At 50.0% G+C, this 24,502-nt stretch overlaps 1 long non-coding RNA gene across 1 annotated transcript; it reads right to left on the bottom strand.

Annotated features, from left to right (window-relative positions):
- Positions 1–788: 788 nt before the first annotated feature.
- Positions 789–2,224, bottom strand: LOC134983072 (uncharacterized). The gene is made up of 3 exons (XR_010191604.1): positions 2,050–2,224; positions 989–1,112; positions 789–867 (listed from the first exon to the last, which is right to left on the bottom strand). It is a non-coding gene; the product is annotated as an uncharacterized LOC134983072 (long non-coding RNA).
- Positions 2,225–24,502: the final 22,278 nt, after the last annotated feature.

The raw sequence follows: 24,502 nt of genomic DNA, 5'->3' as shown, positions 1-24,502 counted from the left end.
CGGCAGTGAGGAACAGGCACAATCACTGCTGAGTGTAAGAGAGAACTGACCACAGTTTGCAAGATTTGCGCCTTTATCGAGTCCGAAGGTAGACCCGTGGTGAAATATTGATGAGGGGGGACGTCCCATGAACGAGACGGCGTACCCATGGGAGACAGATTCTAGCACCCAAGCGTCTGAAGTGGTCGTGTGCCAAACCTGAGCGAAGTGCAGAAGTTGGCCTCCCACCCTGGTGTCCCGCATGGGGAGGCCCGTCCTGTCAGGCTACGGGCTTGTCTGTTTTTGCGGCAGGTTGACGTGCCACCCAGGACTGTTTGGCCTTGGGCTTGGAGGATTTTGAATAGTGAGACTGTCTAGGGAATGACTGACCCTTCACCTTTCCCTGTGTCCGAAAGGAGCGAAAAGTGGTACTTTTAGCCTTCTGAGCAGGGTTAGATGGGAGCAGAAAGGCTCTCTTCGCTGCCACCATAGAAGACACAATCTTATTTAATTGTTCCCCAAAAAGAATATCCCCTGTGAAGGGGAGAATTTCCAAGGTTTCACCTTCCAAGGTCTTAACCACAGAATACGGTGCGCCAGAATGGACGTAGCAGACGCCTTGGTGGCCAACACTCCAGCCTTAGATTATACTTCCTGAATATAGTAAGAAGCAGTTTTAATATGAGACAGGTGTTGTCTGCCTTCCTCAGGAATATCCACAGGCAGCTTCTCCTCCAGTGCCTGAAATTAACACTTTTTGGCATCAGCTGAAACCTTCAGTTCCACCTACCTGATCCTCCTATGGGACACTGTGATTCTCCTCTGTATGATCCTGGGAATAAAGAGGACGGGGACTTCTCTTTGGGGTATTCCTGTTACTGGATCCATCTGTAGGAGACACACAGTGATTGAGTACATTGTATATATGGGATTATCAGATGATGTGTAGCTAGGTGGCCCCCATGTAATGGTGCTCTCTCCATTACACTACACGACAGTCTCCTCTTACCTAGTGATGTGAGGGGCAGGTGATTCTCCATCATCACGTCCTTGTATAGACACCTGTGTTCCTCTATATACTCCCACTCCTCCATGGAGAAATAGACAGTGACATCCTCACACCTTATAGGAACCTGACACACACAAGGACACAGTCATCACCAAGACACATCCCCCGATGTTACTGTATAATGTCCCATTCCCAGCAGTCACCTCTCCAGTCATCACCCAGACACATCCCCTGGTGTTACTGTATAATGCCCCATTCCCAGCAGTCACCTCTCCAGTCATCACCCAGACACATCCCCTTGTGTCACTGTATAATGTCCCATTCCCAGCAGTCACCTCTCCAGTCATCACCCAGACACATCCCCTGGTGTCACTGTATAATGTCCCATTCCCAGCAGTCACCTCTCCTGTCATCACCCAGACACATCCCCTGGTGTTACTGTATAATGTCCCATTCCCAGCAGTCACCTCTCCAGTCATCACCAAGACACGTCCCCTGGTGTTACTGTATAATGCCCCATTCCCAGCAGTCACCTCTCCAGTCATCACCCAGACACATCCCCTGGTGTTACTGTATAATGTCCCATTCCCAGCAGTCACCTCTCCAGTCATCACCCAGACACATCCCCTGGTGTTACTGTATAATGTCCCATTCCCAGCAGTCACCTCTCCTGTCATCACCCAGACACATCCCCTGGTGTTACTGTATAATGCCCCATTCCCAGCAGTCACCTCTCCAGTCATCACCCAGACACATTCCCTGGTGTTACTGTATAATGTCCCATTCCCAGCACTCACCTCTTCAGTCATCACCCAGACACATCCCCTGGTGTTACTGTATAATGTCCCATTCCCAGCAGTCACCTCTCCTGTCATCACCCAGACACATCCCCTGGTGTTACTGTATAATGCCCCATTCCCAGCAGTCACCTCTCCAGTCATCACCCAGACACATTCCCTGGTGTTACTGTATAATGTCCCATTCCCAGCACTCACCTCTTCAGTCATCACCCAGACACATCCCCTGGTGTTACTGTATAATGTCCCATTCCCAGCAGTCACCTCTCCAGTCAACAGCTGAATGATCTTGTTGGTGAGTTCCAGAATCTTCTGGTCATTGTCTCTCTCATGTATCAGTGAGTGAGGTGGAAGCAACAAGATGGGGCTCTGGGTCGTTCTTAGTCCCCCTGACACACAGGGACGGCTCCTTGATGTCTCACAGTCACCAGATGTCTTCTTCACTACTGTATAGTTCTGTGAATTGAGAGGGACACCAATATTTCTCTTACGTCCTAGAGGATGCTGGGGTCCACATTCGTACCATGGGGTATAAATCGGTCCATTAGGAGCCACTGGCACTTTAAGAGTTTGAGAGTGTGGGCTGGCTCCTCCCTCTATGCCCCTCCTACCAGACTCAGGAGGAGCCAGTCACAGCTAGGGAACCTCCTAGAGCTTCTTTCGTTTTATTATTTGGTCACAGCTAGGGTAGCTCCTAGAAAATTAATAATACTAAAGAAGCTCTAGGAGTTCCCCTAGCTGTGACCAAATAATAAAACTAAAGAAGCTCTAAGAGTTAGTTAGGCACAGGGAGGCTGCTGGCAACAGCCTCCCTGCTTCGTGGGACTAAGGGGGGAGTAGTGTCCGCCCTGAGGGGTTCGAGCCACTATCTCCACTGACAGGACACTGAGCTCCTGAGGGTGCTGATCGTTAGCCGCCCCAGGCGACCGCTCACTCCCGCAGCATGCCGCCACCCCCTTACAGAGCCAGAAGATTCCGGTGGCGAGTGAGTCACAGGCCCTTGGCAAGCGGGGTGCTGGTGTGAAGATGGCGGCAACAGGGTGGGAGCGCAGTACTAACTGCACTCCGGAGGCTCAGCGGTACACAGTGTGGCGCTGTGAGGGGCGCCCTGAGCCAGCGCCCATACCCTACACTGGTCAGCAAGCCTGTTAGGGACCTCGGTTACACTGCCAGCAGCAATCCTCAGGCCAGTATAAAGAACTGAAGAGCGGGAAGCAGCGCCATGTTCAGGGGGCGGAGCTTCTCCTCAGAGCGGACCCAGCAGCGTTCAGCACCATTTTCCTGGCTGCAGATCCTGTACAGAGACGCTGACAGGGAGAGATGGCCCTCCAAGCAACTCCAGCTATCCTGTGTGGTATCAGCTGGTTTTAGAAGGGGGGGGGGAGGCTGTGTAAATACTGTGTAGTCTATTAAGGTACACAGTAAGCGCTATGTAGTTGTATTATATCTACCTCAGTAAGAGCTGTGTGTGGGTTGGCTCCAATCTCTGTGTCTCTCTGTGGCATACTAGGGGGGAAACTGTGTCTGACATTTCCCTGTGTGTGAGGGTGTTTGTTGTCTCACATAGGTGGTCACTCCGAGTTGTTCGCTCGTTGCCGTTTTTCGCAACGCAGCGATTAGGTGGAAAATGCGCATGCGCATGGTACGCAGCGCGCATGCGCTAAGTAATTTAACACAAAACTTTGGAGATTTGCACAAGCTCGAGCGATGTTTTTTCAACGCTCGAGTGATCGTAGTGTGATTGACAGGAAGTGGGTGTTTCTGGGCAGCAACTTGGCGTTTTCAGGGAGTGTGCTAAAAAATGCAGGCGTGCCAGGTAAAAACGCAGGAGTGGCTGGAGAAACGGGAGAGTGGCTGGCCGAACGCAGGGCGTGTTTGTAATGTCAAACCAGGAACTTAACGGACTGAAGTGATCGCAGTCTAGGAGTAGGTCTGGAGCTACTCAGAAACTGCAAGGAATTATTTAGTAGCAATTCTGCTAATCTTTCGTTCGCAATTCTGCTAAGCTAAGATACACTCCCAGAGGGCGGCGGTCTAGCGTTTGCAATGCTGCTAAAAGCAGCTAGCGAGCGAACAAGCCGGAATGAGGGCCATAGCCATGTCTAGGGACTCTGTGTCATATGCTGCAGAGGATGTTTCCTCTCAGGAATGTAATGTCTCATCTCAGATGCCCATTAATGAGCCTGAGTGGTTGACCTTTATTAAGGGAATGATGTCTCAGATCTCTACTAGGGTAGTTCATACTGAGACTGAAACTCAAGTGTTAAAGAAATCTATGGCAGTTTGGTCAGGTTCCGTTCCTATTCCTGCAAAATCCCCTAGCATGTTCCCAAAGAAACGTGCACTTGCCCAGATTATGCAAGATGACACGGATACAGACTCTGATACAGCAGACGGTGATGGGGACGTGCTGAGGGGGGCAGCATCCCTTGCAAAGGGGCTCCAGTGAACGCAAAAACGCACTATGGCGCGTTGTTTTACCCATTTTTGTAAGACATGGGACTCCAGTTTACAAAGTGGGAGGGTTCTCAGGGATTGGCTAATGAGGAGTTTAATTGACACGCTTGCCCCGGGCTGAATGATATAAAGAGGAGGTGGAGCCAGTTTCCTCTCCTCTTTGGCGCCTGGCTGCTTGCGGAGGTTGACTCGGTGTCAGTGAGTGAAGGGTAGTGCGGGTGGTGGATGGGTTACGGGAGGGGGGTACCACAGCGAATCTGGGTGGTGCTAGCAATGTGCAGGGATCGGCGTCCTCCATGATCTAGAGGGTAAAGCTGGGCTTAGTGACTGGGGCTTCCTGCGGTGCCGTCTGAGGCTGTGGCCGCGCTGCTGCTCTTGCTGTGAGAGAACACCTCAAAGCAAGAGCGGCAGCGCGGCCACTGCCTCAGACGGCACCGCGGGAAGCCCCAGTCACTAAGCCCAGCTTTACCCACTAGATCACGGAGGACGCCGATCCCTGCACGTGTGAGTGACTGCCTGGGCTTGCTGAGGGGGCCGGGGTTCCCGCGGCGACGGTGCAGCTGTATGGTGCCGGGAGTAAGAAGTGGTCGGTGATTAGTACGTTTATTGTTGTAAGGGTTCCCTGGCTGGCGTCTTCGGAGGGAGGGGGGCTGGAGCTGTGTTCTTTCCCCATCACCGTGGGTGATGGATTGGCTGATAGTTCCGGGGGCGGGGGGGGACACACAAGGTGATTACTGCGATGTGCCTCAGTGCTCTTACCTGGTGCAGTGTGCCTCAGTGCTCTTACCTGGCGCAGTGCGCCTCAGTGCTCTTACCTGGTGCAGTGCGCCTCAGTGCTCTTACCTGGTGCAGTGCGCCTCAGTGCTCTTACCTGGTGCAGTGCGCCTCAGTGCTCTTACCTGGTGCAGTGCGCCTCAGTGCTCTTACCTGGTGCAGTGCGCCTCAGTGCTCTTACCGGGCGCAGGGTGCCTCAGTGCTCTTATTGGGTGCAGGGTGCCTCAGTGCTCTTATTGGGCGCATTGTTTATAATGTGCTGCTCTACCGGGCGCATTGTGTATAACGTGCTGCTCTACCGGAAGCATTGTGTATAACGTGCTGCTCTACCGGGCACATTGTGTATAATGTGCTGCTCTAACTGGCGGTGTGTATAATGCGCTCTAACTGGCGCAGTGTGTATAACGTGTTCTACCTGGCGCAATTTGTATAAGTCATCTACCTGGTGCAAAGTGTATAACGTGCTCTACCTGGTGCAAAGTGTATAACGTGCTCTACCTGGTGCAAAGTGTATAACGTGCTCTACCTGGTGCAAAGTGTATAACGTGCTCTACCTGGTGCAAAGTGTATAACATGCTCTACCCGGTGCAAAGTGTATAACGTGCTCTACCTGGTGCAAAGTGTATAACGTGCTCTACCTGGTGCAAAGTGTATAATGTGCTCTACCTGGTGCAAAGGGTATAACGTGCTCTACCTGGTGCAAAGTGTATAATGTGCAGTACCTGGCGCAGTGTGCATAGGAAGTTCTACCTGGTGCAATGTGTATAAGCGGCACTACTGTGTGGTGTAATGTGAATTGGCACTATTATGTAGCCACGCCCCTTCCCCGTGAAGCCACGCCCCTAAAATTTTGTGTCGCGCCTTCGCCGCGCATTGCCTATACTTTGCGGTCTGGGAGGTGGGACACCAATTCACTTTCTGCCTAAGGGCACCAAAATAACTAGTTACAGCTCTGGTGCAGGGTGTCCTGCACGCTACACAGCCCAGCAGCATCGTCACCCGATCCCCCCACCTTGCAACACTTTTGTAGTGTCCAAACAAGATTACGTTTAAAAAGAACCTTCATTACTATGGGACCCAGAAAAAGACCGGTAGGACCCCAATTTTTAAAAATGAGGGGTCCCTGGGACCCACCTTTTTTTTGGGCTCAGCGCGATCACTGGGCTCATGATTGAGGCCATTAGAGATGTGTTAAACATTAATGACACGCCACCTGAGCAGGTTGAAGAGGCTTACTTCACTGACAATAAGAAAGCATCGCTAACCTTCCCTGCGTCTAAAGAATTGAACGCTATATTTGAAAAATCCTGGGAAAACCCGGAGAAAAAATTCCAGATCCCAAAAAGGGTTCTGGTTGCTTTTCCCTTCCCTGAGGATAGGAAAAAATGGGAAAACCCACCCATAGTTGACACATCTGTCTCCAGACTGTCTAAAAAGGTGGTTTTACCTGTCCCTGGATCTACCGCGTTAAAAGAACCGACTGATTGTAAGATTGACACTACGCTCAAATCTATATACACTGCTTCAGGAGTGGCGTTAAGGCTTACTATTGCCTGTGCATGGATTTCTAAAGCCATTGTAAAGTGGTCAGGCACATTACTAGAGGATCCGGATACAATGGACAGAAGTGACATTGAATTGTTTTTACGTAACATACAGGATTCTGCGGGGTTCATAGTAGAGATGAGCGGGTTCGGTTTCTTTGAATCCGAACCCGCACGAACTTCACTTTTTTTTTCACGGGTCCGAGCGACTCGGATCTTCCCGCCTTGCTCGGTTAACCCGAGCGCGCCCGAACGTCATCATGACGCTGTCGGATTCTCGCGAGACTCGGATTCTATATAAGGAGCCGCGCGTCGCCGCCATTTTCACACGTGCATTGAGATTGATAGGGAGAGGACGTGGCTGGCGTCCTCTCCATTAGAATAGATTAGAAGAGAGAGAGAGAGAGAGAGATTGTGCAGACAGAGTTTACCACAGTGACCAGTGCAGTTGTTGTTAAGTTAACTTTTATTTAATATATCCGTTCTCTGCTATATCCGTTCTCTGCCTGAAAAAAACGATACACAGCAGTCACACAGTGTGACTCAGTCTGTGTGCACTCAGCTCAGCCCAGTGTGCTGCACATCAATGTATAAAAGCTTATAATAATTGTGGGGGAGACTGGGGAGCACTGCAGGTTGTTATAGCAGGAGCCAGGAGTACATAATATTATATTAATTTAAAATTAAACAGTGCACACTTTTGCTGCAGGAGTGCCACTGCCAGTGTGACTAGTGGTGACCAGTGCCTGACCACCAGTATAGTAGTATATTGTTGTATACTATCTCTTTATCAACCAGTCTATATTAGCAGCAGACACAGTACAGTGCAGTAGTTCACGGCTGTGGCTACCTCTGTGTCGGCAGTCGGCACTCGGCAGGCAGTCCGTCCATCCATAATTGTATAATTATATACCACCTAACCGTGGTATTTTTTTTTCTTTCTTTATACCGTCGTCATAGTCATACTAGTTGTTACGAGTATACTACTATCTCTTTATCAACCAGTGTACAGTGCGGTAGTTCACGGCTGTGGCTACCTCTGTGTCGGCAGTCGGCAGGCAGTCCGTCCATCCATAATTGTATTATTATAATATATACCACCTAACCGTGGTTTTTTTTTCATTCTTTATACCGTCATAGTGTCATACTAGTTGTTACGAGTATACTACTATCTCTTTATCAACCAGTGTACAGTGCGGTAGTTCACGGCTGTGGCTACCTCTGTGTCGGCAGTCGGCAGGCAGTCCGTCCATCCATAATTGTATTATAATATATACCACCTAACCGTGGTTTTTTTTTCATTCTTTATACCGTCATAGTGTCATACTAGTTGTTACGAGTATACTACTATCTCTTTATCAACCAGTGTACAGTGCGGTAGTTCACGGCTGTGGCTACCTCTGTGTCGGCAGTCGGCAGGCAGTCCGTCCATCCATAATTGTATTATAATATATACCACCTAACCGTGGTTTTTTTTTCATTCTTTATACCGTCATAGTCAGTCATACTAGTTGTTACGAGTATACTACTATCTCTTTATCAACCAGTGTACAGTGCGGTAGTTCACGGCTGTGGCTACCTCTGTGTCGGCACTCGGCAGGCAGTCCGTCCATCCATAATTGTATTATAATATATACCACCTAACCGTGGTTTTTTTTTCATTCTTTATACCGTCATAGTGTCATACTAGTTGTTACGAGTATACTACTATCTCTTTATCAACCAGTGTACAGTGCGGTAGTTCACGGCTGTGGCTACCTCTGTGTCGGCAGTCGGCAGGCAGTCCGTCCATCCATAATTGTATTATAATATATACCACCTAACCGTGGTTTTTTTTTCATTCTTTATACCGTCATAGTGTCATACTAGTTGTTACGAGTATACTACTATCTCTTTATCAACCAGTGTACAGTGCGGTAGTTCACGGCTGTGGCTACCTCTGTGTCGGCAGTCGGCAGGCAGTCCGTCCATCCATAATTGTATTATAATATATACCACCTAACCGTGGTTTTTTTTTCATTCTTTATACCGTCATAGTCAGTCATACTAGTTGTTACGAGTATACTACTATCTCTTTATCAACCAGTGTACAGTGCGGTAGTTCACGGCTGTGGCTACCTCTGTGTCGGAACTCGGCAGGCAGTCCGTCCATCCATAATTGTATTACAATATATACCACCTAACCGTGGTTTTTTTATACCACCTAACCGTGGCAGTCCGTCCATAATTGTATACTAGTATCCAATCCATCCATCTCCATTGTTTACCTGAGGTGCCTTTTAGTTCTGCCTATAAAATATGGAGAACAAAAAAGTTGAGGTTCCAAAATTAGGGAAAGATCAAGATCCACTTCCACCTCGTGCTGAAGCTGCTGCCACTAGTCATGGCCGAGACGATGAAATGCCAGCAACGTCGTCTGCCAAGGCCGATGCCCAATGTCATAGTACAGAGCATGTCAAATCCAAAACACCAAATATCAGAAAAAAAAGGACTCCAAAACCTAAAATAAAATTGTCGGAGGAGAAGCGTAAACTTGCCAATATGCCATTTACCACACGGAGTGGCAAGGAACGGCTGAGGCCCTGGCCTATGTTCATGGCTAGTGGTTCAGCTTCACATGAGGATGGAAGCACTCAGCCTCTCGCTAGAAAACTGAAAAGACTCAAGCTGGCAAAAGCACCGCAAAGAACTGTGCGTTCTTTGAAATCCCAAATCCACAAGGAGAGTCCAATTGTGTCGGTTGCGATGCCTGACCTTCCCAACACTGGACGTGAAGAGCATGCGCCTTCCACTATTTGCATGCCCCCTGCAAGTGCTGGAAGGAGCACCCGCAGTCCAGTTCCTGATAGTCAGATTGAAGATGTCAGTGTTGAAGTACACCAGGATGAGGAGGATATGGGTGTTGCTGGCGCTGGGGAGGAAATTGACCAGAAGGATTCTGATGGTGAGGTGGTTTGTTTAAGTCAGGCACCCGGGGAGACACCTGTTGTCCGTGGGAGGAATATGGCCGTTGACATGCCAGGTGAAAATACCAAAAAAATCAGCTCTTCGGTGTGGAGGTATTTCACCAGAAATGCGGACAACAGGTGTCAAGCCGTGTGTTCCCTTTGTCAAGCTGTAATAAGTAGGGGTAAGGACGTTAACCACCTCGGAACATCCTCCCTTATACGTCACCTGCAGCGCATTCATAATAAGTCAGTGACAAGTTCAAAAACTTTGGGTGACAGCGGAAGCAGTCCACTGACCAGTAAATCCCTTCCTCTTGTAACCAAGCTCACGCAAACCACCCCACCAACTCCCTCAGTGTCAATTTCCTCCTTCCCCAGGAATGCCAATAGTCCTGCAGGCCATGTCACTGGCAAGTCTGACGAGTCCTCTCCTGCCTGGGATTCCTCCGATGCATCCTTGCGTGTAACGCCTACTGCTGCTGGCGCTGCTGTTGTTGCCGCTGGGAGTCGATGGTCATCCCAGAGGGGAAGTCGTAAGCCCACTTGTACTACTTCCAGTAAGCAATTGACTGTTCAACAGTCCTTTGCGAGGAAGATGAAATATCACAGCAGTCATCCTACTGCAAAGCGGATAACTGAGTCCTTGACAACTATGTTGGTGTTAGACGTGCGTCCGGTATCCGCCGTTAGTTCACAGGGAACTAGACAATTTATTGAGGCAGTGTGCCCCCGTTACCAAATACCATCTAGGTTCCACTTCTCTAGGCAGGCGATACCGAGAATGTACACGGACGTCAGAAAAAGACTCACCAGTGTCCTAAAAAATGCAGTTGTACCCAATGTCCACTTAACCACGGACATGTGGACAAGTGGAGCAGGGCAGGGTCAGGACTATATGACTGTGACAGCCCACTGGGTAGATGTATGGACTCCCGCCGCAAGAACAGCAGCGGCGGCACCAGTAGCAGCATCTCGCAAACGCCAACTCTTTCCTAGGCAGGCTACGCTTTGTATCACCGCTTTCCAGAATACGCACACAGCTGAAAACCTCTTACGGCAACTGAGGAAGATCATCGCGGAATGGCTTACCCCAATTGGACTCTCCTGTGGATTTGTGGCATCGGACAACGCCAGCAATATTGTGTGTGCATTAAATATGGGCAAATTCCAGCACGTCCCATGTTTTGCACATACCTTGAATTTGGTGGTGCAGAATTTTTTAAAAAACGACAGGGGCGTGCAAGAGATGCTGTCGGTGGCCAGAAAAATTGCGGGACACTTTCGGCGTACAGGCACCACGTACAGAAGACTGGAGCACCACCAAAAACTACTGAACCTGCCCTGCCATCATCTGAAGCAAGAAGTGGTAACGAGGTGGAATTCAACCCTCTATATGCTTCAGAGGTTGGAGGAGCAGCAAAAGGCCATTCAAGCCTATACAATTGAGCACGATATAGGAGATGGAATGCACCTGTCTCAAGTGCAGTGGAGAATGATTTCAACGTTGTGCAAGGTTCTGATGCCCTTTGAACTTGCCACACGTGAAGTCAGTTCAGACACTGCCAGCCTGAGTCAGGTCATTCCCCTCATCAGGCTTTTGCAGAAGAAGCTGGAGGCATTGAAGAAGGAGCTAACACGGAGCGATTCCGCTAGGCATGTGGGACTTGTGGATGCAGCCCTTAATTCGCTTAACAAGGATTCACGGGTGGTCAATCTGTTGAAATCAGAGCACTACATTTTGGCCACCGTGCTCGATCCTAGATTTAAAGCCTACCTTGGATCTCTCTTTCCGGCAGACACAGGTCTGCTGGGGTTGAAAGACCTGCTGGTGACAAAATTGTCAAGTCAAGCGGAACGCGACCTGTCAACATCTCCTCCTTCACATTCTCCCGCAACTGGGGGTGCGAGGAAAAGGCTCAGAATTCCGAGCCCACCCGCTGGCGGTGATGCAGGGCAGTCTGGAGCGACTGCTGATGCTGACATCTGGTCCGGACTGAAGGACCTGACAACGATTACGGACATGTCGTCTACTGTCACTGCATATGATTCTCTCAACATTGATAGAATGGTGGAGGATTATATGAGTGACCGCATCCAAGTAGGCACGTCACACAGTCCGTACTTATACTGGCAGGAAAAAGAGGCAATTTGGAGGCCCTTGCACAAACTGGCTTTATTCTACCTAAGTTGCCCTCCCACAAGTGTGTACTCCGAAAGAGTGTTTAGTGCCGCCGCTCACCTTGTCAGCAATCGGCGTACGAGGTTACATCCAGAAAATGTGGAGAAGATGATGTTCATTAAAATGAATTATAATCAATTCCTCCGCGGAGACATTGACCAGCAGCAATTGCCTCCACAAAGTACACAGGGAGCTGAGATGGTGGATTCCAGTGGGGACGAATTGATAATCTGTGAGGAGGGGGATGTACACGGTGATATATCGGAGGGTGAAGATGAGGTGGACATCTTGCCTCTGTAGAGCCAGTTTGTGCAAGGAGAGATTAATTGCTTCTTTTTTGGGGGGGGTCCAAACCAACCCGTCATATCAGTCACAGTCGTGTGGCAGACCCTGTCACTGAAATGATGGGTTGGTTAAAGTGTGCATGTCCTGTTTTGTTTATACAACATAAGGGTGGGTGGGAGGGCCCAAGGATAATTCCATCTTGCACCTCTTTTTTCTTTTCTTTTTCTTTGCATCATGTGCTGATTGGGGAGGGTTTTTTGGAAGGGACATCCTGCGTGACACTGCAGTGCCACTCCTAGATGGGCCCGGTGTTTGTGTCGGCCACTAGGGTCGCTAATCTTACTCACACAGCTACCTCATTGCGCCTCTTTTTTTCTTTGCGTCATGTGCTGTTTGGGGAGGGTTTTTTGGAAGGGACATCCTGCGTGACACTGCAGTGCCACTCCTAGATGTGCCCGGTGTTTGTGTCGGCCACTAGGGTCGCTAATCTTACTCACACAGTCAGCTACCTCATTGCGCCTCTTTTTTTCTTTGCGTCATGTGCTGTTTGGGGAGGGTTTTTTGGAAGGGCCATCCTGCGTGACACTGCAGTGCCACTCCTAGATGGGCCCGGTGTTTGTGTCGGCCACTAGGGTCGCTTATCTTACTCACACAGCGACCTCGGTGCAAATTTTAGGACTAAAAATAATATTGTGAGGTGTGAGGTATTCAGAATAGACTGAAAATGAGTGTAAATTATGGTTTTTGAGGTTAATAATACTTTGGGATCAAAATGACCCCCAAATTCTATGATTTAAGCTGTTTTTTAGTGTTTTTGGAAAAAAACACCCGAATCCAAAACACACCCGAATCCGACAAAAATAATTCGGTGAGGTTTTGCCAAAACGCGTTCGAACCCAAAACACGGCCGCGGAACCGAACCCAAAACCCGAAAAATTTCAGGCGCTCATCTCTAGTTCATAGCTCGCAGGGGACTCTGGCTACGCCAATGGTCTGCAGACGCAGAATCCAGGAGAAGTGTGGAGAACCTACCCTACACAGGTCAGGCACTATTTGGGGAAGCATTGGATGCGTGGATTTCCACGGCAACTGGGGGTAAGTCACCTTTCCTTCCCTCTGCTACGCCTTCTACGAAGAAACCATTTTATTCAGCTGCTTCGCAGTCCTTTCGGACCGCTAAGGCTAAAAAGTCCAGGACTCCTACCACCTTCTTTAGAGGTGGTCATGCAAAATCCAAAAAGCCTGCACCCGCATGCTCCCAGGACCAGAAACCTGCTTCTGGTTCCTCAAAATCCTCAGCATGACGGTGGACCGCACAGCCTGGAGGACCGCCTGGTGGGTGTGAGACTCAGACATTTCAGACACGTCTGGGTGTCGTCTGGCCTGGATCACTGGGTACAGGTTATTGTGTCCCAGGGATACAGACTAGAGTTTCAAGAGCTCCCGCCACACCGATTCTTCAAATCAGGCTTGTCAGCTTTGCTGACAGACAGGGCTATCCTACAGGAAGCCATCCTAAAATTGGAAAAGTCACAGGTCATTATCCCAGTTCCACCTCATATGCAAAACAAGGATTATTATTTAAACCTTTTTATGGTAATGAAACCGGACGGTTCGGTCAGACCAATTTTGAACTTGAAATCGTTGGGTGTTCAAATTCAAAATGGTGTCTTTCAGAGCAGTGATCTCAGGTCTGGAGGAGGGAGAGTTTCCGGTATCCCTGGATATCAAGGATGCGTACCTCCACATTCCGATTTGGCCGCCGCACCAGGCTTATCTCAGATTTGCACGGTTAGACAGTCACTATCAATTTCAGGCACTGCCATTCGGCCTCTCCACAGCACTGAGGGTCTTCACCAAGGTGATGGCAGAGATGATGGTTCTCCTCCGCAGACAGGGAGTGAACATAATCCCATATCTGGACGATCTGCTGATAAAGGCATCGTCCAGGGATACGTTGTTGCAGTCCATTGCCCTCACGACTCATCTACTCAGGGAACACGGTTGGATCCTGAACCTTCCAAAGTCACATTTGGAGCAGACAAGGAGATTGTCTTTTCTGGGGATGATCCTCGACACGGAAGTGCAGAGGGTGTTTCTACCGGAGAAGAAAGCGGTGATTCAAACAACGGTCCAGGATGTCCTGAAGCCAACCCGGGTATCGGTTCATTAGTGCATTCACCTTCTGGGGAAGATGGTTGCCTCCTACGAGGCTCTACAGTACGGAAGGTTTCATGCTCGGTCTTTCCAACTGGATCTCCTAGACAAGTTGTCGGGATCTCACCTACACATGCACCAGAGGATACGTCTGTCGCCGAAAGCCAGGATTTCACTCCTCTGGTGGCTGTAAATGCCTCACCTTCTGGAGGGCTGGAGGTTCGGGATTCAGGACTGGATCCTTCTAACCATGGATGCAAGTCTCCGGGGCTGGAGCGCAGTCACTCAGGTGGAAACCTTACAAGGAAGGTGGTCAAGCCTGGAATCCAGTCTTCCAATAAACATTCTGGAACTAAGAGCTGTCTACAACAGTCTTCTCCAAGCGCTCATCTTCTGTGAGATCGAGCCATTCAAGTGCAGTCGGACAATGTAACGACGGTGGCCTACATAAACCGACAGGGTGGAACGAAGACCAGAGCTGCAATATCAGAGGTAACAAGAATCATCCTCTGGGCAGAAAAACACACATTGGCGCTGTCAGCAATTTTCATTCCGGGAGTAGACAACTGGGAAGCAGACTTCCTCAGCAGACACGATCTCCATCCAGGAGAGTGGGGCCTCCATCCGGAGGTGTTCACGGAAGTGACAGATCTTTGAGGTGTACCTCAAATAGACATGATGGCCTCCCATCTCAACAAAAAGCTTCGGAGGTATTGTTCCAGGTCAAGGGACCCGCAAGCCATGGCGGTGGACGACCTGGTGACTCAGTGGGTGTTCCAGACATATACGGGTTTCCTCCACTTCCACTAATTCCAAGACTTCTAAAACTCATAAGGAGAGCAAGAGTTCAGGCAATCCTCATTGCTCCGGACTGGTCAAGAAGGGCTTGGTACGTGGATCTTCTGGGTCTTCTGCTGGAAGATCTGAGGCCTCTTCCTCTTCGGAAGGACCTACTGCAACAGGGGCCGTTCGCTTATCAAGACTTACCACGACTAAGTTTGACAGCATGGAATTTGAATGCCAGATGTTAGCTCAGAAGGGCATTCCGAACAAGGTTATTCCTACCCTGATACAGGCTAGGAAAGGAGTAACGTCTAAACATTACCATCACATTTGGAAAAATTATGTCTCTTGGTGTGAATCCAAGAAGTTTCCTACGGTGGAGTTTTAACTGGGATGGTTTCTCCTCTTCCTGCAAGCAGGTGTGGATATGGGCCTGAGGTTGGGATCCGTAAAGGTCCAGATTTCAGCCCTGTCCATTTTTTTTACAGAAACAACTGGCCACCCTCCCTGAGGTTTAGACTTTCTTGAAAGGGGTTCTACACATCCAGCCTCCCTTTGTACCACCTACGGCACCCTGGGATCTTAACGTGGTGTTACAGTTCCTCCAATCGAATTGGTTCAAGCCTCTACCGGAGGTTGAGGTCAAGTTTCTCACGTGGAAGGCTGTCACTTTGTTGACCTTAGCTTCTGCTAGACGTGTGTCGGAGTTGGGGGCTTTGTCTTGTAGAAGCCCCTAATTGATCTTCCATGAAGATAGGGCTAAGCTCCGGACACGTCAGCAGTTCCTTCCGAAGGTTGTGTCGGCATTTCATATTAACCAACCTATTGTGGTGCCAGTTGTACTGACTCCCCAATTTCATCAAAGTCCTTGGATGTTGTAAGGGCTCTGAAGATCTATGTGAAGAGGACTTCTAGTCACAGAAAATCGGACTCGCTGTTTGTCCTGTATGATCCCAAGAAAATTGGGTGTCCTACTTCTAAGCAGACTATATCTTGCTGGATCAGGTTCACTATCCAGCATGCATATTCTACTGCAGGATTGCCGTGTCCTACGTCTGTTAAGGCCTACTCTACTCGTAAAGGGGGGTTCTTCCTAAGCAACTGCCCGGGGTATCTTGGCTTTACAGCTTTGCAGAGCGGCTACTTGGTCTGGGTCCAACACGTTTGCTAAGTTTTACAAGTTCGATACTTTGGCCTCTGATGACCTGAAGTTTGGTCAATCAGTTCTGCAGGAGCCTCCGCGCTCTCCCTCCCGTTCTGGGAGCTTTGGTACATCCCCATGGTACTAATGTGGACCCAAGCATCCTCTAGGACGTAAGAGAAAATAGGATTTTAATTACCTACCGGTAAATCCTTTTCTTTTCTTTTTTAAATACTTTATTTATGCGTGGTCAGGTAGATACAGAAAGCATATTGAAAATACATGGGACAGGCGGCCAACATAGCCAGTGTCCGGGGTAGACCACATTTTTCAAGCATATAACAAGATTAATCAGTGAGGGAGAGACAATCAAGTTCAAACATGGGGTTTGGGAGGGGAGGGGGGAGGACCACATTTGTGTCTATACATGATGTATACCATGAGAACAAGTAAAGTCAGATTAAGAGGGGGGAGGGGATTCAGAAAGGGGGTGTGGACGGAGAGAGCAGCAGGGAGGAAGGGAAGTTAGAGCGGGGGGGGGGGGGTTTAGAGAGAATTGTCAGAGGGAGGGAGCGGTAGGGGCCCATGGGTCCCTGGGGGGGAGGGGGATGTTCTAAAGGAGGGGAGACTAGTTTCTGCGTTCGGCGGCGAGCCAAGGAGCCCAAACCTGCTTGAAGACGTGGCCCCGGTCGTGGAGATAGTATGTGATCTTTTCCATTGAGGCGATGTGCCAAATTTTAGCTTTAAGGGAGAGTAGGGAAGGTGGGGAGGGGTTCTTCCAGTTGAGGGCAATCAATGATTTTGCTGCTGCTAAAATATGTGAGGTTAGCTTTTGGGAGAATTTATTGAGGAGTGGGGGGGGATAACATAGCAGGGAGGTCCAGGGGTCTTTCCGGACAGGAGGGTCTAGAAGTGAGTTAAGGAGGGAGTAGACCAAGTCCCAGAAGGGCACAATTACTGGGCAGGTCCACCATATGTGGAGCATAGTGCCTCTAGCTCCGCAGTTTCTCCAACAGGACGGGGAGGAGGACGGGAAAATTTTGTTAAGTCGTCGGGGGTGTAGTACCAGCGGTAGTAGATTTTGTAGGCCGTTTCCTTAAAGGCAGTGGCAATGGAGCTTTTAGCGATCCCCAGCCTCATGTCCTCCCAGTCCTCTGTTTCTGGAGGAGGCCCGAGGTCTTGTTCCCATGCGAGTTCATGGGGCCGGGAAGAAGGGAGGGAGGAGTCTAGTAGGAGAGAGTAGAGTTGGGAGATTATACCTTTGGAGGAATGGGAGTTGACGCATAGGGATTCAAAGGGAGTAAGGGCGCGGAGTAAGGCGGTAGAGGGGAAGGAGGCCAGAAAGTGGCGTATTTGTAGGTATTGGAAGGGGTTAAGTGGTTGTGAGGGAGTTTTCCGCTGGAGGTCGGGCAGGGACAACCATTGGCCTCGATCGGCAAAGTCCGTTGGAAATTTAAGGCCCAGTGTTATCCACATTCGGGATCTCGTAACTGAGAGTCCGGAGGGAAACTTGGGGTTTTGCCAGATGGGGGTCAAGGGTGAGGGTGTGGTAGTGAGACCCCAATTCAGAGAGAGAGCATCCCATGTTTTGAGATTGAATTTGATGGTAGGGAGATGCTTAGAGGCTGGGGATCGAGAGGTGGGGGAGAGGCCCCATAGGGGGGACAGGTCTGGCATGCCCATGAAGGCTGCTTCGATGTCCAGCCAGGACACCGATCCTGGAGGAGCGTATGAGGTGACAATGTGGGATAGGTGGGAAGCAAGGTAGTATAGTTTGACGTCGGGCAGGCCTCTGCCACCCGCGGAGGTTGGTCTTTTCAGAGTATTGGCGGCTATGCGGGGAGGTCTGTGGTTCCAAATAAAGCGTGTGAGGGCTCGTTGGATAGTGCGGAGGAAGGTGGTCGGGACTGCCACGGGAAGGGTCTGGAAAAGGTAGAGCCATTTGGGGAGAATGGTCATTTTAACCGCTATGATCCTGCCCAGCCACGAGATGAAAAGACTGTTCCAAGAGGTCAAGTCAGCTAGTGTTTTGGTAAGAAGGGGTGGGAAGTTTTCTCGGAAGAGGCAGTCGTATCGAGGGGTTAGGTATATCCCTAAGTATTTGATCTTCGTGGGTTGCCATTTAAAATTGAAGTTGGTACGGAGGGACTCGGCCTCACGCTGGGGGGTATGAAGCATCATGGCCTCAGATTTGGAATAGTTGATTTTATATCCTGATATAAGACTGTAGGCTTGTAGAAGCGAGAATAGATTTGGGAGTGAGATGAGGGGCTGGGACAGGGAGAGTAGGATGTCGTCTGCAAAGAGAGAAATTTTGGGATTTGTGGGGCCCACCTGTATACCGTGTATGTCCGGATGTGCTCTAATTTGAGAAGCAAGTGGCTCTATAATGAGGGCAAATATTAGAGGGGAGAGAGGGCAGCCCTGACGTGTGCCGTTGGCAATACTAAGTGGGGCGGATGGGATACCATTGATAAGGACGGTGGCAGTGGGGGTGGAGTATAATGCTAGGATGCTTGTGAGAAAGCCGCCAGATAGGCCATAGGCCTCTAGGGCGGGTCTCAAGAAATCCCAGGAGATTCGGTCGAATGCTTTTTCGGCGTCTAAGGAGAGTATGATAGTGGGGGCTCTCCTGGAATTCGAGATATGTATGAGGTCAATAGCACGCCTGGTGTTATCCCTTGCCTGGCGGCCCGGGATAAATCCTACTTGATCGTAGTGAACTAGGGAAGGGAGGTATGGGTTAAGACGGGTGGCCAGGATCTTGGCAAAAATTTTAAGGTCTAGGTTCAGGAGGGATATGGGGCGGTAGCTGGCGCAGTTAAGGGGATCTTTGCCTTCTTTGGGAATCACCACGATTCTGGCCTCTAGCATCTCAGGGGGAAAGAGGTCGCCCTGGACAACCCCATTAAAGAGAGAGTGCAGGTGTGGGGAGAGAAGGGCAGAGAATTTTTTGTAGTATAGAGCCGTAAATCCGTCCGGGCCCGGGGATTTGCCAGTTTTTTGCATGAGGATAGTCTGGGCGATCTCCTCCACCGTGATCTCCCTGTTGAGGGAGTCCAATGCGTCCTGGGGTAGTCTGGGTAGTTTGGAAGCAGAGAGAAAGTGGGAAATGAGGTCAGCGTGGGGTTGGGAGGGAGCACCCGGTGGGGGGGGGCGGGAGGTTGTATAAATCAGTATAGTAGGATTGAAAAGCGGCTCTAATGGCTATGGGGTCTTGAACAAGTTGGTTGAGAGAGTTCCTGATAGTGACAATGTTGGTTGTGGCTCTCGTAGAGCGGAGTCGTGCCGCCAGAATCTTGTCCGCCTTGTCGCCCTTCTCATAAAAGGTCTGGCGAAGCCACTTAAGACGCTTGGCCACCCGTGTAGTGAGAAGGAGATCAAGTTCCGCCTTAATGGTGCGAAGTTCGGACAAGACCGTCGGGTCGGAAGACGCCTTGTGTAGGGTCTCGAGTGCGTGGAGTTTAATGGAGAGTCTATTGTATTGGGAGAGGGTTTGCTTTTTGGCTTTTGAGGCAAGGCTAATGAGGTGCCCCCGAAGGACAGCCTTGTGTGCCAGCCAGAGGGTGGACCTAGAGGTATCGGGATGGTCATTTAAGGCGAAGTAATCAGAGATCATGTTTTGGAGGTGAGAGTTTATCTCAGAGTTGTGTAGGAGGGAGTCGTTGAGACGCCATGTCATAGAGCGAGGACGAGAAACCAAGCCTGTCAGGTCGCAGGATATGGGGGCGTGGTCGGACCAAATTAGTGGGTGAATATGGGCATCCCAGAGATTCAAGGCCAGATCATGGCTGAGCAGGATCATATCAATTCGGGAGTAGGAGTTATGTGGGGCGGAGTAGAAGGTGTAATCGCGGGCAGAGGGATCTTTTATCCTCCAAGAGTCATAGAGGAGTTGAGAGCGCATGAGACGGAGGAGGGATCTAGAGCGGAGGGAGTCCGACGGGGACGGGGCAGCGGAGGCGGTAGAACGATCTAGCTGTGGGTTGAGGACGGAGTTAAAGTCCCCTGCAAGTATGAGGTCGCCCCGTCGGACTCGCGTGAGGAGAGTATCCAGCCTTGTGAAGAATCGTTCCTGTCGTTGGTTGGGGGCGTAGACGTTGACCAGGGTGCATAATTTATTATTAAGTTTCCCCACCAGGACAAGGAATCGACCGTCTTTGTCGGTATGGGAGTCTAGGAGTTCAAAGGTGAGGTGACGGGCAAATAGGATCGCTACTCCACGTTTTTTGGCTGAGTGATCGCAGGCGTGAAAGGAGACAGGGAATGGTTTGCAATGGAGGGTAGGATGGGAGTCGTGTAGAAAGTGAGTTTCCTGTAGGAAGATCAGGTCGCCTCTGTGGTGTTTAAGGGAGGCAAACAGTTTACCTCTCTTTTGAGGGCTATTCAGACCCTTCACATTATGAGAAAGTACCCGGAGACCCATGGGGAAACAACAGCGAAGTAGGCAGATTAAAAAGAGCGGAAATGTTTAGAGATGTAGGAAGGGGAGGGGGAGATAGATTGGAGGTATATGAGGTGGGAAAGAGTGTGGTCCACGGAGGGAGGGGGGGGAGAGGAGACCGGAAGGGGTGGGAAGGTAGTTGGTCATCTGGCATTGGGGGCCAGGACCGGTAGAGCTGACAATGGGAGGGAGTACTAGGCGTCGGGTGAGCACCTAGGTCAGCGGTAGGGCGCGTGGCCCTGTGGGGGCGCGGCATGGGGCCCAGTTCGTGGATCACAAGCCGCTCGGGAAATAATCGTAGGCAAGTCTCCCCCGGGGGGAGCCTGAGGGAGAAAGCTAGAGAGAGGACAGGAAGAGAAGACAGCTGGAGCGCCAGCCCCAAGGGGCTAAGAAGAGGAGAGGGGGGGGGGGGGGGGAGGATGGAAGGACTTAACTCAGAGGATAGGATGGAATCACTTCAGGACAGAGACATTTGTAATTTTAGGCAGTTAGGCATTAAGATTCGCAACATTGAAACGTTTCAACAGGGGGCAACAATAAAGCATTTGTAAAACAACAACTGAGGAAACAAGAGATCAGGTTACGGAGAACCTGAAATAACGTAACATTTCTATTGGGAGAGTGCGACCAGGGGTGGTCGCCCCATTTTTGTGTGAAAAGCGGTTGTGTAGAGGGATAAAAGTTCTCAGGTAACTGGAGGTGGAGCTTGGGAGGTCGCGGAAGATGGGACCGTGATCCATTCTGAGCGAGGAGATTGGGGTGTGTCCCGTTGTGACCGTGGCGGGAAGCGCGGCGGGTGAGCATCTTGGTCAGGGGTGGAGATGCCCAGCCTGGAGAGGAGCATTTGGGCCTCTGATTGATCTTTGGCTGTGAGAAGTTTCCCTTGGTGCCATACGAGGATCCGGAAAGGGAAACCCCAGCGGTACTTCACGTTGTGGCGGGAGAGTAGGGAGGTAATGGGTTTAAAGTCCCTACGTTTAGCTAGAGTGAGCGGGGATAAGTCCTGAAAAATTTGAAGCGGGGTGTTTTGGAAAGTCACAGATCCTAATCGTCGGGCCTCCCTCATGACGGCTTCCTTTGCCGTGAAGTAATGTAGTCGGAGGATGACATCTCTGGGCTGGGAGGAGTCCTGGGAGCGGGGCCGCAGGGCCCTGTGGGCCCGGTCCAGGAGGAGATGTTCCTCAGGGGTGTCAGGCGATAGGTGTGCAAAGAGGCGTTTGAGGTAGAGCTCAAGGTGAGTAGGCTCGACCTCCTCGGGGATACCCCGGATCCGCAAATTATTTCTCCTTGCTCTGTTGTCTTGATCTTCATGCTCCTCCTTAAGGTGGGCGACATCTTGGCGGATTTGGTGAAGATCGGTTTCAACCGTTTGCTGGAACGTTACCACCTCCTCGACCCTTCTTTCGAGTTGGTCAGTTCTGGAGCCGATGTCAGCGATATCTGATTTGAGGGAGTGTAGAGCTTGGACTGAGGATTTGATATCCCGCATCTCCCTAAGGAGGGAGAGGAAGTCTCTGCGGGTAAGGGGCATAAGATCGTCTTCCTCGGCTTCCGATTCGGGAGGGGCCTGGGAGGGCCCGGGAGTAAATCCTTTTCTTATAGTCCGTAGAGGATCCTGCAGTGATCCTGCAGTGGTTGTTTAACTCAGTACTGCTTAGTTCTTGGTTAAGCACTGTTCTGTTACTTGGTTAAGTAATCCTGTTCAGCCGTTGCTGATTTTACAAGCTGGTTAGCTTGGTTTGCCTTGTTTGTGCGAGTTGGTGTGAATCTCGCCACTATCTGCGTAAAATCCTCTAAAAGTTGTCCGTCTCCTCGGGCACAGTTTCTAGACCGAGTCTAGTAGGAGGGGCAGAGAGGGAGGAGCCAGCCCACACTCTCAAACTCTTAAAGTGCCAGTGGCTCCTAGTGGACCCATTTATACCCCATGGTACTAATGTGGGCCCCAGTATACTCTACGGACTACGAGAAAAGGATTTACCGGTAGGTAATTCAAATCCTATTATCACTATATACGAGGGTGGTTTAATAAACAAGCTAACAAGATCGCTCATCATGTAAATGTATTCAAATCATACATATATGTATAATCAGTAGCATGGTCTTTGTGGAAACCAAACAGTACAAAAAGGGTATCTGACCTCCTAATAGAGGCAATTCTCTTCACAAACATGCGGAGAGCCCGTACCACATCCAAAGACCGTTCTTTGGAGGACAATTCCCAAGAGATGAAGGCCGGAACCACAATCTCTTGGTTAAGGTGAAAAGATGACACCACCTTAGGTAAATAACCAGGGCGAGTTCTGAGAATTGCCCGGTCACGATGAAATATCAGAAAGGGTGGACGACAGGACAAAGCGCTTAGGTCCAATACCATTCTGGCAGAGGCAATAGCCAGTAAGAACAGGACCTTAGCCGTAAGCCACTTAAGTTCCACTGACCCAAGAGGTTCAAATAGAGACTCTTGCAGGGCATTCAAGACAACAGACAAATCCCAGGGAGAAATAGGGAGGATGAATCCGCAATACGCCCTAGTGAATGTATGAACGTCAGGTATAGATGCAATTTTTCTCTGAAACCACACCGACAAGGCAGATATGTGAACCTTGAGGGAGGCCAGACGAAGGCCTAAGTCCAGGCCGTGTTGCAGGAAAGCCAGGATTCTGGAAATTTTGAATCTGTACGCATCATAGTTCTTATCAGCACACCAGGTGAAGTAAGAATTCCAGACCCTGTAATAGATCCGGGCAGATGCCGGTTTGCATGCTTTCAACAAAGTTTGGATGACTGCTTCAGAAAAACCTTTTGCCCTTAGGAGTGAAGCTTCAAGAGCCACGTCGTCAAAGCCAGTCTGGCCAGGTCTGGATAGAGACAAGGTCCCTGTACAAGGAGGTCTCGTCATTGAGGAAAAAGAGGATGCTCTATCGATAGACTGAGAAGGACATCATGGGAGTTTGCCAGAATTAGCAAGTCGTCCAGATACGGCAGGATCCTGACTCCCTGGCGAAAGAGATGACCATAACCTTGGTGAAGATCCGAGGGGCCGTACCCAGTCCAAACGGCAGAGCCTGGAACTGATAGTGGAGGTTGCCAATAGCAAACTGCAGATATTACTGATGCGACATGGCAATAGGTATATGCAGGTATGCATCCTGTATATCCAGGTATACCAAATTGTCTCCGTGTTCCATGGCCAGTACAAATGAGCGCAGCGTTTCCATAAGGAACTTGGACACTCTCACAAACTTGTTCAATGATTTGAGGTTGAGCATAGGCCGGAAAGACCCATTGGGTTTCGGAACTAGAAACAGGGTTGAGTAGTATCCTCTAACTCTCTGGGACCTAGGTACCAGCACCACCATTCCTGTATCCAGGAGGGAACTCACAACCAATTGTAGAGCTTGCGCTTTTAACGTATCCAAAGGGATAACCATGGTGCAAAACTGGCGAGGGGGACATCTCTTGAAGGAGACTGTGTACCCTTGAGAGACGACTTACCGCACCCATGCATCTGAAGTGGTCTTTAACCAGACCTGGGTGAACTGTAGGAGTTGGCCTCCCACCCTGGGATCCCCTAGGAGGAGGCCCGCCCCGTCATGCGGCAGGCTTGTCTTGTTTAGAAGCAGGCTTATGGGCCGCCCAGGACTGTTTTGTCTTGAGATTTGTGGTTTTGGTAGCACGAGACAGTCTGGAGTATGCCTGACCTTTTGCTTTCCCTTGAGGCCGAAAAGGAAAGAAAAGTGGTATCTTTTGCCTTCTGTGCAGAGGGAGTAGGATTTGGGAGAAATGCAGTTTTAGCAGCCGCTAAATCAGACACAATTTTATTTAGGTCTTCCCCAAACAAGATGTCTCCCTTAAAAGGGAGTACCTCCAAAGTTTTTTTGGAGTCCAGGTCCACCTTCCATGACCTCAACCACAGAATACGGCGAGCTAGGACAGACGTAGTCGACGCCTTAGCCGCCAACACACCTACCTCAGAGGACGCCTCTTGTATATAATAAGCGGCGA

The sequence above is a fragment of the Pseudophryne corroboree genome (assembly GCF_028390025.1).
Source record: "Pseudophryne corroboree isolate aPseCor3 chromosome 3 unlocalized genomic scaffold, aPseCor3.hap2 SUPER_3_unloc_1, whole genome shotgun sequence".
NCBI lineage: Eukaryota > Metazoa > Chordata > Amphibia > Anura > Myobatrachidae > Pseudophryne > Pseudophryne corroboree.
Note: the sequence above shows the minus strand (reverse complement) of the source record. Positions and strands in the feature narration are given on the sequence as shown.